Raw genomic sequence first — 8,856 nt, 5'->3', positions numbered from 1 at the left:
CAAGGTGCAGCGTAAATATGTAAATGCCAATGTTTGTAGTATGATACACTAACTTCTTTCTTCTAATTGTTTTGGACTTTTTGTAGCTGTTGCCATAATCACAAATTTGAGATGACCAGACAGACCCACCACAGAGACAAACCACCAGGATAGCAGAGGAATCAGAAGTACAGGTTTCCAGTATAATATATGAGGACTACGTCACACTATTTCTAGCTATTAACCTCAGGTAGATATTGCTATTTAAATGTCTCTGTCACATAATGTTAGCTTAGTATTTATGCAAAAACTCTCTAAACCAACATACACTCTGTCTTACATTTGTCTTTACAGGTGGCCTGATTTTTGTGAACAGTGAACTCCAGAGCCCAGTGAGGTAGAAAGCATTTGTTTGAAAGAGACAGAGGTAATGTGTTGTGTGCATGTAATCTTGCATGGATCACAGTAGCTTCTGTAATGTCAACACTGAGGAAGATAGTAATTGTCAGGGTAGGATGTCCAATATGAAATAAATAGATGTGAAAAATTAGTCATGTAATTATTTCTAGGAAAAAGATACCCCATAAACATGCAGTCTTCAGATTGATAGAATAGTGATTATGATGATTGCTTTAGACTAGTAACACTTACCATGAGGCAGAAAAATGCATGGAATAGACATAGCTGAATCACTGAACTTACAAAGTAATGTGCGACTGTGTACTATTTACTTGAAAAGTAGCTCAGTAATCAAAGTATCTACTGAACCATGTGTATGTTTCAGATTAACCAGGATATTTTCACTTGAAAAGTTTTTGTCAGACAATCAGAATCAGAAAGGGGGAGTGTCAGAAAGAGCTTTATTCCCAAGTAGTGTTTTTACACATAGAAGGAATTTGCTTTGGTGATGAGGTGCTACACGTAGACAAACATACAGTTGACATAAATAAATGTAGAAATATATAAATATGGAATAAACAAATGCAAGTTATAAAAGAATAATAAGAGAATAGAGAAAAATAATAAAACTATTTGTAGAGGAAAGACGTGTTGCAACGGAAGAGAGTATTGTGTACATAAATAAAAATTGACAATATAAAAATATAAAACAACAAAGATTAAACAATTAACAACAAATATGTGCAGTGTGCCAGGTTTGTGCGTGATATGAAATGCAATAATATTTACATGTACAGAGACAGTTGTATTATTTTAAAAGGGGGGGAGTGTCAGTGAGGGACCCAGGCCTTGTTGATGAGGCTAGCTGCTGATGGGAAGAAGCTGCTTTTGTGGCGAGAGGTTTTGGTCCTGATGGACCGCAGCCTCCTGCCAGAGGGGAGAGTCTGAAACAGTTTGTGTCCAGGGTGGGAGGGGTCAGCTGCAATCTTTCCTGTTCGCCTTAGAGTCCTGGAGGTGTACAGGTCCTGAAGAAAAGGAAGATTGCAGCCAATCACCTTCTCTGCAAAGTGAATGATACGCTACAGCCTGCCCTTGTCCCTGGCAGTGGCAGCAGGGTACCAGATGGTGAAGGAGGAGGTGAGGATGGGCTCAATGATGGCGATGTAGAAGTGCACCATCATTGTCGTACAGGCTGAACTTCTTCAGCTGCCGCAGGAAGTACATCCTCTGCTGGGCCTTTTTGGTGTGGGAGGTGATGTTCAGTTCCCACTTGAGGTCCTGGGAGATTATGGTGCCCAGGAAGCGGAAGGAGTCCACCGTGGCAACTGGGGAGTCACATGATGAGGGGGGAGGGTGGGGCTGGGCTCTTTCTGAAGTCCACGACCATCTCCACTGTCTTCAGAGCGTTCAGCTCCAGACTGTTGTGGCCGCACAAGGTCACCAGATGGTCGATCTCCCACCTGTAGGCGGACTCATCCCCACCTGAGATGAGCCCAATGAGGGTGGTGTCATCCGCAAACTTCAGGAGCTTGACAGAATGGTGACTGGAGGTGCAGCTGTTGGTATACAGCTGATGGTCCTGGAGTCAGAGACATGTTGTCCCATCTTCACATGCTGCTTCCTGTCCGTCAGGAAGTCTGTGATCCACCTGCAGCTGGGAGAGCTTGTTCTGCAGCAGGGCCGGGATGATGGTGTTAAAATCATTGCCATGTTTTAAATACTTTATCAGACTGTTACAAAGAATATCATAATTTATATTGTGATCTGTCAAAAACACCATAATAAAGTTCATGAAATGAGAGAGATGTCTGGCTTACTGAGTCACTACTTAAAAATTACTTACAAAACATTGTCATGGTAAAGATGTGAGATGGACCAGGTTTTTCAAGCGTTCTATATGCATGAATTTAAATACGTTTTTCAGAAAACCTTTGTGACGAATTATATTTCTCTAAAACCCCAGGTCCCTTAACACTAAATTTAAAAAGACCAAAACCCTCTTAAAAATATATCACTTTATTCATAGTTAATGAAATGGAAACACAAATTGAGGGTTTCTTGTATACTGAAGATGTGACGGCTGGTAACAACAACAACAAAGACTTTCTGCTGCTTCTGGCCGCTGTGTTGTCTTCACTTCAGGTGCTTGACTGAAGCATTACGTCTGCCCAGTAATATCATCCTAAGTTTTCAGACTGAGTTGAATGTGATGGGTCCAGGAACATCTCATCAAACGCGAGCTTCACCATGTTACTCAGATGATCTGTAAAACATGGCACTCACTGTTTGAACATTATACTGTTATGTTTCATCAGGTCAGTCATGTACAGCTGCAGATACATTTAGTCTTAGGAGAAGCTTGTATTTAACAGTGTGTGTGGTGATCACAGAACTAATGTCAAGGTGATGCCAAAATGACAAAACAACATTTCATGAATCACCCACGGTAGTTACTCTTGAATCTATCTTGTTATATAATACTATGTATTTCATTTCTAGGCAGTTAGACCGTTGTATTGGGTCCAAACTGATGCAACACGTATTTACAGAGGGGTTACCTGTGTTAAACAATGGTCTGCAATGCTTATCATGTCTTTGTAGCATTAGCTCTGACCTATGTAAAATAAGCTGCAAAGGTAAATAAAGGAAACACTACTGAGCAATAAAGATATTTAAAGTTCCATACATGTCTCTTGCTCAGCTAGCCAATTCATAACATCCCATTACTCAATTTACAATTTGGTCTAGCAGAGCTAACAAGCTGTTACCTCTTAGGAAGGTTTATTTATTGTCACAATACAGGTTGTAGAGCTCTTGTAGCAATGGCTACAAAAAGTGCAAAACAATTGTAACAAAAATTTTTTATTAAGTATAGAAGGAAAATGAATTACACAGAGCATTTGACTTTAGCTGTATATGGTGTTGTGATGCACCAAAAGCTCATTTATAAGTAAGTGAGGCTCTGTTGTTTATAATGCATTGCCAGGCTACACCAATGCAGCAGAAGAGCAGTATTCCTATATTTATTACACTGGACCTGTAACAGAGCTGCAGCATTGTCACTGATACTAGTATAGCAGCAAGTTAAAGTTAAGTAAATCTGAATTATAATGTTTTGGTCTCTGCCTGACTTTAAACACGCTGCCCAACGTTAAAGCTTTTGGGTATGAGCAAGTTCTCTCTCAGGTACATATGCATATCACAACAACAACAGACCCACATAACATTACCAGCGAACATCGAGAGCAGAAGACAGCTTAATAAGCAGAGCTAACGTTAGCGTTACAGTAGTTCCACAAAAATTAACCCACCACATGCCACCGACTACTTCGATGGGTTCTAGGCGTAATGCTCTAGACTGTCTCTCAGTATGAAATAACTTACTCCAACACTGCTCAGTGTGTGAAACAGACGCTAGCCACATTAGCCACGCAGCATGCTAGCACCAAGTTCACCAGGCTAGCATACTGTATAACAGTAAAACTGCATATAAAGTCCACAAGTCGGCTTCAACCCATCTCTGTCCTTCAGTCCCGAAGTGAATCCTGGTTTGTTATGTCACTGGTCCTCTTTGTGAAATGGTTAGTAACTTCAGTAACTTACAGACAAGGTGCTGAGCAGCCTGTTACAGCAGCTGTGTGTTCAAACTTAGCCAAGATATTAGCCTAGTGTAAATTATTACTAATGTGATTTATGCATTACTGAAATAAAAACAGTTGCACCACGGAGCAACTCTAACTTACATAAAAACTAATAGTTAACTGCATATCATTTAGCTACACGGTAACGTTAATCCAGTAGAGACCGAATTTATTGATATGATATTTCAATACCGATCCAGCTTACTATGATGTGCTAAGATGCCAAGTGGCTACCTAGCCAGAAAGCTAATGCACACGGCCTCTTGCCATAGTTACGAATCTACGCCCAAGTTAATCTAGTGAAGGTCTGCCCAAGTAATTGTGGTGCAACTCAATTTAGTAGCTGATTTAGTTACAAAGTAGTAGTTACTTAATCTCTAGTGTGGGTTTTAGGAGATAACTTACACACAGCTGGGGCAACAGGCTGCCAGTGTGGAATACAGGAAATGGTCAAAAACAAACGTGCTGATTGGCCGAAAAAACGCTCTGTGCATCTGCACTCGATTGCTCTTCCTCAAGGACCTTGACCTGCCTGTGACCTTAAAACTGAATCTTGTGGATTGAAATTGAATTTAGAGAATTGAATTTGAATTGAGAGAACGTCTCGGGTTACGTATGTAACCCTTGTTCCCCGAGAAGGGGAACGAGACACTGCGTCGGTGACGACTATGGGAATGCCTCTGGGCGTGGCAGGGCTGAAATCATGAATGAAACTACTCTTATCCTATTGGCGTTGCTAGAACGGTAGTGTGTGACGGCATAACTCGAGGCGTATATAAGCACGCCGGCACACCGGACACATTAGCTCTTTGCTAAGGCACTCCAGGCAGGGTGAGGTGTGGCGGACCGACGCAGTGTCTCCTGGTGGGCAATCTAACCTGAGACATTCCCCTTTGAGGGAACTCAAACTGCGTCGGTGATGACACTATGGGAACGAGATACACACTAGGCCGCGGCGAAACCCTCGCCTGCCCCCCAGCGTGCAGTAACCCGTAGGCACGACTAAGAGGAGAGCGCATGGGTGCCGGGTGCAGAAGGAAGGTCCAGACTGTAAAACCGGATGAAAGTGTGAGGAGTGGCCCAGCCAGCTGCCTCACACAAATCCTGGAGCGAAGCCCCTGCGAGGAGGGCCCTAGAGGCCGCCATGCCTCGATTAGAGTGCACCCTTACGGCCATAGGTGAAGGTAACCCGCGCACCTGGACGGGGCTCTGGAGCTGAGCAGCTTCTCGACTGTTCCCGCCGTCAGGCACGCCTCAAGGAACTGGGCCCCCTCAGGGGCCAGACCCACAGTCTCCACAGGACGGGGCAAGGGTGAAAGACCTGGCCCTCTGAGGAGGGACCTGCCACGGCGGGCCCTCCAGGAGCGAGATTATGTCCGAGAACCACACTCGGTCCGGCCAAAATGGGGCTACTAACAGCAGGCTGACACCGTCCTGACGGACCTGCTCCAGATCCCCCGGGAGCATACGCAGCCTTGGCCATGTCTGCACCATGGCATCCAGCCCTAGCGGGGCTGGGGGCAAGAGGGAGAACCACAGTGGACAGTGCGTAGTCTCTTGAGACGCAAACAAGTCCACGTCTATAGGGCCGAACCTTTCGCACAATATCTCCACCACCTCGGTGTGTAGTCACCATTCCCCGGGGCTCAGCCCTGTCTCGACAGCAGGTCCGCTCCCTGATTCCGGGTCCCAGGGATATACATCGCTCTGAGAGACAGCAGTCTCTGCTGGGACCACAGGAGGATCTGATGTGCCAGCTTGCATAATGGGCGCGAGCACAGACCCCCTGGTGATTCAAAATAGGCCACCACTGCAGCGGGCAGAAAACTCCTCAGAGCTCTGAAAACCGCCAACATTTCCAGGCAATTTATGTGCCAAGAGAAATGATGCTCCTCTCGCAAAACGGCCGTCCATGACCGCGCCCCACCCCGTGAGTGAGGCGTCTGTCAAAATACTTATTCGATGACATGACACTCCCAACACGGGACCCTGGGACAGGAACCAAGGTTTCCTCCACCGCAGATCTAAAATCGGACACAATCCTCCATCCTTTTTGGGAACTATGAAGTACCGGCTGTAGAACCCGGACTCCCTGACTGGCGGGGAAATAAGTTCTATGGCCCCCTTTTCCAGCAGAGAGCGAACTTCTTGTCCCAACACCTGGCTCTGCTCCGAGTGCACCGCACCCCCGCTAGAAGCCTCAGGACCTCTTCCCCCGCCTCCGGCGAGACTGCAGAATGGTCCTAAGTGAGGCTCAAATACAGTTTCAGTTCACATTCATAATATCACATTCTGTTTCAAGTTTATTAGATTCAGTTTCAAACTAATAAATTAAAATTCAAGTTGAGCAATTCAAATTCAGTTTTTTAATGCAATTATTCAAGTTGAGCAATTCAAATTCAGTTCTAAATTATTCAAATTCAGTTTGTACTGATACAAAAATCAGCCCATAGTCACACCTCAAAAGTTTAGTTATTTCAAGAGTGCTGCATCCTTCTGTCAGTTAAATCTCTTCTTTGGCCAATTTTGCCTGAGGAAAAGAAGCTGCCTAATAATTATGCACAATTTCATATATGGTGTTTATCTCCTTAGGCCACACCCTCCCTCATTACACAAATACACATCACCTGATATTTGCCATGGGAACGGACTGACCCGGTTCAGGGGACGTAACCGATTTTCGCTGTTCTAGCTGTTTTCCGTCCAAAAACAGCGTCGCTTTGTGTCAACAGAGATCGTCTGGCGGGCCGCCATGTTGGTGAGGTCGGGTGCGTTCTTAAGTTTATTTTGTGTCACCAGGTATAAGTGGAGAAGAAGGGTGTAATTTGGCGGAGGCGATCTTTATCGGCCTCTGCTGGCGACCCGTCTCGTCGAGAAGAACAAAATAAGCCCTGTAGGATGTTCTGGTCTCAAGCTGTGGGCCTGTAAAGCATGGGAGTGCTTTTGGTCATACAGGTGCTGGTCATATAATTAGAATATCATCAAAAAGTTGATTTATTTCAGTAATTCCATTCAAAAAGTGAAACCTGTATAATGTATACATTCATTCCACACAGACTGATATATTTCAAGTGTTCATTCCTTTTAATTTTGATGATTATAACAACAACTAATGAAAACCCCAAATTCAGTATTTCCGAAAATTAGATTACTTAAGACCAATACAAAAAAAGGATTTTTAGAAATGTTGGCCAACTGAAAAGTATGAACACGAAAGTATGAGCATGTACAGCACTCAATACTTAGTTGGGACTCCTTTTGCCTGAATTACTGCAGCAATGCGGTGTGACATGGAATCGATCAGTCTGTGGCACTGCTCAGGTGTTATGAGAGCCCAGGTTGCTCTGACAGTGGCCTTCAGCTCTTCTGCATTGTTGGGTCTGGCGTATCGCATCTTCCTCTTCACAATACCCCATAGATTTTCTATAGTGTTAAGGTCAGGCGAGTTTGCTGGCCAATTAAAAACAGGGATACCATGGTCCTTCAACCAGGTACTGGTAGCTTTGGCACTGTGTGCAGATGCCAAGTCCTGTTGGAAAATGAAATCTGCATCTCCATAAAATTGGTCAGCAGCAGGAATCATGAAGTGCTCTAGAACTTCCTGGTAGACATCTGCGTTGACCTTGGACCTCAGAAAACACAGTGGACCAACACCAGCAGATGACATGGCACCCCAAACCATCACTGACTGTGGAAACTTTACAATGGGCTTCAAGCAACATGGACTCTGTGCCTCTCCTCTCTTCCTCCAGACTCTGGGACCTTGATTTCCAAAGGAAATGCAAAATTGACTTTCATCAGAGAACAGAACTTTGGACCACTCAGCAGCAGTCCAGTCCTTTTTGTCTTTAGCCCAGGCGAGACACTTGTGACGCTGTGTCTTGTTCAAGAGTGGCTTGACACAAGGAATGCGACAGCTGAAACCCATGTCTTGCATACGTCTGTGCGTGGTGGTTCTTGAAGCACTGACTGCAGCTGCAGTCCACTCTTTGTGAATCTCCCCCACATTTTTGAATGGGTTTTGTTTCACAATCCTCTCTAGGGTGCGGTTATCCCTATTGCTTGTACACTTTTTTCTACCACATCTTTTCCTTCCCTTCGCCTCTCTATTAATGTGCTTGGACACAGAGCTCTGTGAACAGCCAGTCTCTTTAGTGTAGTCAACAACGGTGTGGATTTGTGCATTTCACATTGAATAAATTTGGAGCTACCCTAAATTCCTTTCTCCTCCCCAGAGAAGAAGGGGAGGGGTCAAAGTTGCTTTCTCTAAGTGCTAGCCCGACCATAAAACTGGCACCATTTTGATTCCGAAGCTGATAACGTGGGGCCTGACTGTTAAACTGACAAAGGGACACGAACCAGCCATTGGCATTTCCCTGAACAGCCTATCAAAACTGGCCCCCCACACATGTTTCCGTGGCAACTGACCTTATTCTTTGTTTTATTACCACATCAAAGGGATACTCCTTGTCTCACCTAGGTGTGACACAATCCAGGACAGCCAAACTTTGGATGACAAAGGACTGCAGTCTCCAAAGACTCAAAGCATTTAATTAAGTTTAAATAAATCTTTAGTTACTTGATTACGTTTGCCTCTATTTGAGTAGTTATGTTAACTGTTGTTGCTATCTGTTATTAGTGCTGAAAAGAAAGTTACTTGTGCAGTGTTTTTATTTTCAGCAAGACACTCCTTCATCTAATGTGATCAATGCTTGTTCATAATACTTTCCTACAAAATTCCTTTAGAAATGAGGACAAAGGAATGTTTTACTATACTCATGTAACCTGAGCTCCCCCAATTGGACGAAATAAGTATTACATGCCCTCGTTGGAAATG

The 8,856-nt window shown here is 44.2% G+C and overlaps 1 protein-coding gene across 1 annotated transcript in view; it reads right to left on the bottom strand.

Moving 5' to 3' along the window:
- Positions 1-2,263: 2,263 nt before the first annotated feature.
- Positions 2,264-8,856, bottom strand: part of LOC123977753 — a 24,267-nt gene continuing 17,674 nt past the window's right edge. The window contains exon 5 of the mRNA XM_046060704.1: positions 2,264-2,641. The gene's annotated coding sequence lies outside the window, so the exon portion shown is untranslated. The remainder of the gene's footprint in view (positions 2,642-8,856) is intronic.

The sequence above is a fragment of the Micropterus dolomieu genome, linkage group LG01 (genome assembly GCF_021292245.1).
Source record: "Micropterus dolomieu isolate WLL.071019.BEF.003 ecotype Adirondacks linkage group LG01, ASM2129224v1, whole genome shotgun sequence".
NCBI classification, from domain to species: Eukaryota; Metazoa; Chordata; class Actinopteri; order Centrarchiformes; family Centrarchidae; genus Micropterus; species Micropterus dolomieu.
Note: the sequence above shows the minus strand (reverse complement) of the source record. Positions and strands in the feature narration are given on the sequence as shown.